Below are 3,565 nucleotides of genomic sequence, written 5' to 3' on the forward strand. Positions count from 1 at the left end.
TCCTGTGGAAAATGCAGGACCACACACTCAGTTTTACCATTTTTTACTGTGTCATTTCTTTCCTCCATGCTCTTTTACAACCCTTTTAGCTGCCCACATAAAGATAAGGTGATGTGGCAGAGTTCTTGAAATTGAAAGTGCTGTGGAACAGATTTAAGGCTGCCTTGGTGATGGAGAGGGGCACGGCCTTGCAGCTGAATGCTAAGTTCAGAGCCAGTATTGGAGCAGGGGTTTGTACTGGCTGCTTTAGAACCATACTCACTTTTGAATTTGGCCCAAAGTCTCTTTGGCTAGGGAGTCAAACAACGAGCAAAAAGCAGTGGTTATGGAACTGCACAGTTAATCACAGGCTCTGAGAACTCAGCTTGTAACATATTATAGTTGTAACAAAGAAAAAAAGTTGCAATCTTTGCCTAAATTACTTCACTTGTTTGACAGCTGATTCCTATTAAGGGTTTGTATGGATCATACCAGTAATTTTGATAAACCTCTGATAAGGTGTCCAGATGTCCTGGTTTTGCCAGTTTCTAATTAGCAGTCCTGGGGTCCTGTCAATTTAAGTTGGTGTTTGCTGCCCAGGGCCATAAAGTGAAAAGTTCTCTGCATCTGATGTCAATTCTTCAAAGAAGGACCCCCTCCTTACCATTGGATATTGAGTCCCAGTTGGAGAGACTGCAAATTTGATCACTCTAACAGAAATTACAGGCAAGCCTGGAAACAATATTCTCATGTGTATGTCCTAGGAAAGTGCCATTCTTCCTCTACGCTTTGCCTGCATCTATGGACAGACGTGCCACAACCTTCCTAGGGAGAGACAGGGTTTCCTCGTGTCCTGTGTCCTGCACTGGCAAAATCCCATGCCACTTCGCCCTACTTAATCTGTTTAGTCCTTCAACAATATGTCATAGCATTTCTATCCTTCCCTAAAAATACCATGCATTTATACCAAGCAGGATGAAGCAACACCAGCCACTTCCTTGCCTACAGGGATCTCAAGATGACAGCCTCTAAAAAGTGGAACCATTGAAATTTAAAATTCGCAGGCCAGATCGATCCAGTTTAAAGACTGAAATGAAAAGTGCAAGTTATCTACCATCTCTCAGACAAGTACTGGGAAAGTGCATTAGATCTGACAGGTCTGGCAGCAAATTCAGGCAGACCCTTATTTGCTCTTAATGTCCTTAGATCCTGTAAAACCCTTTTTTCTTCCGTAGCTCCAAAGGATAACATTTCAAGAATGAGAAAAGTGTGAGTTACTGAGGTGGGAGTCCATCTAAATGTTCCCATACTGGTTAAAACCTACAGTTTAGCTCAAGACATGGAGATTACTTGTGGCTCCTGTAAGAAGACAGTTAGAAAGTGGTAGATTCAATCTTTCATGATACACAACAGTGTAACCCTTCTGTTTTAGTGTCACCATCTGCTTATCCACTAGTACCTTTAGTCTTTACCTCTTTTCTCCTGCCATTATGTGTGCATGCGCATTGCAGTTGCAAATTACAGGGCTTCTACATTCTTCAGAAAATAAAAAAGCAGCTACAGAATCCTAAAAATATCAGTTCAGGCACTGCCTTTTCATCTGTATTCAGAAGGAGAGAACATTTGCTGACAGTCCCCCTGTGTTTTCCATGTCAGAGGAAGGCGTGACCCCAGGAATCTGCCAGAGCGGCTCCACTGCCACCTTCTCCACCCTCTTTCCACTTTCCTCACAGTTGCAAAAGAAAAACAGAGGAGTTAGAGAGCTCAGAGTCATCGCTGAAATTATCAAGGGTCAACCCACAAAAGATTTCTCAACCAAGGCCTTAATCAGGGTGTTGAATTTTTACGGTAAATCTGGGTGCAACGACAGCCATGCTGTGAGCCTGGACACCTGGCATGAGCAAAGCCACCACCACCGCAGCATCCTGCCAAAAACACAGGCGCAGTGCTAGATACAGACACGCTCAGCTCGGGGGTTTGGTATGCTCCCCCGGCAGACTGGAGTTGTCCTTGTTCAGTTTCAGTGAAAACTCGTCCAGCCGACTCCACAGAGGAGAGCCTTCAATATGGAATGCAGCTTGCCAGGAAAGTTAGCTGGTCATGTGAAATCTCAGAAGGAAAATGAGGAAATCCATTTGTCAGAATTATAAACTGATAAAATTGGAAACTTGCCTCTTAAATAATATTAATGGTAAATAAAATGCAGCTTTTCACTGAGTAGGAAAGTGAAGCGAAAAATAAAACAACTGAAGTAGAGTTTCTGGATGTCTGTCCCATCATTGCGTATATGAAACATGTTGATGCGGGAAGCAGAAGCCCTGCTTTATAGAGATGCAGATTTTCACTCAGTGCCCAGGAGACTGTATTATGCCCTTTTATGCAGTGCAGGGACCTCACTGAGCAATTTACACTCATGTTGCTTCTGCCTGGTATCACGCTTGCCATAAGCTTTGCATTCTTGTTTACTTTAAGTGCAGGGAACTACAGTAATTCAGACCACAGAAGACTATTTTGGATGTGATAGAAAAAGAAGGATTTATAGGCTGTGCCTTTTTTTTTTTTTTTTTTTGACAGATAAATGCTAACACAAAAATTATAGCACAAGCTCTTGAAGTCCAATAATTAAAACCAAAGGTTAGTCCCTATGATAAGAGGTACTAAGATCTGCAAGATGTCCTTCAAATTGAAACTGACTGTGTAACTAATAAATAATATGGATGCAAATTAGCTATATGTGATCATCCACTTCTGTTTATCAAAAGTATGTTATTTTCTTGTGGTTTTTGTATACGTTGCATTTACAGGGTGAATAAGCCACACATATCTAGTGTTTGCTATCCAGGATTTCACATGGGGAAGATGGCAACTAACATTTTGGTTTAAGTTCAAGACAATCTTCCCTTCTTTCTGTGACCCACTGCTCGATTTGACTCTTACGACAACTGCAATGGCTTACCTTAGAGCAAAACAGAAACAAACAATTATAAAACACAGTACTTCTCTCCAAAAATATCATACCCACTGAAGAGGAGCTACAAAAAATCATTAATGCAGTTCTGAAAAAGAACATCATGGAAAGACTAAAACATATATTTCAAAGTTTGTCCAGTGAACTAGGTCTTTTCGATATACAAAATAAGCTCTGCAACAAATAAGCCCCTGAGAAAATTCCTTGTGCTTCTACAACATTTAAAAAAAATAATAATATTCTGGCCATTTCTGAAGACATAATTTTCAATTTTAAGAAAATGCTAAGGACCAGCCCAGCCCCTGGATAGACTTACTTGGCTTTCAATAAACAGAAAATGAGTTACTCTCATGGTATGTTGGTATTTTTACATTAGACCTTTGATGGAGTCAGGGGTTAGAGAGTAACAGCAGCTACTGAGAAAAGCCAAATAAAACCCAAGCAGGATCAACAAGCCTTTTGCAGAAGTCATAAGCATGTGAGTTTGGCCTAAGCTGCATTTATGGGGAAGATTCTTGTTGTCTTTTATCTTGGCTGACCCCCCCGCCCCGCCTAGTATCTCCAGTCTGCAGCATGGTGTGGCACACAGGACAGTCCATGCCTTGGCAGCAATTTCCA

This window comes from Columba livia, chromosome 2 (assembly GCF_036013475.1).
Source record: "Columba livia isolate bColLiv1 breed racing homer chromosome 2, bColLiv1.pat.W.v2, whole genome shotgun sequence".
NCBI classification, from domain to species: Eukaryota; Metazoa; Chordata; class Aves; order Columbiformes; family Columbidae; genus Columba; species Columba livia.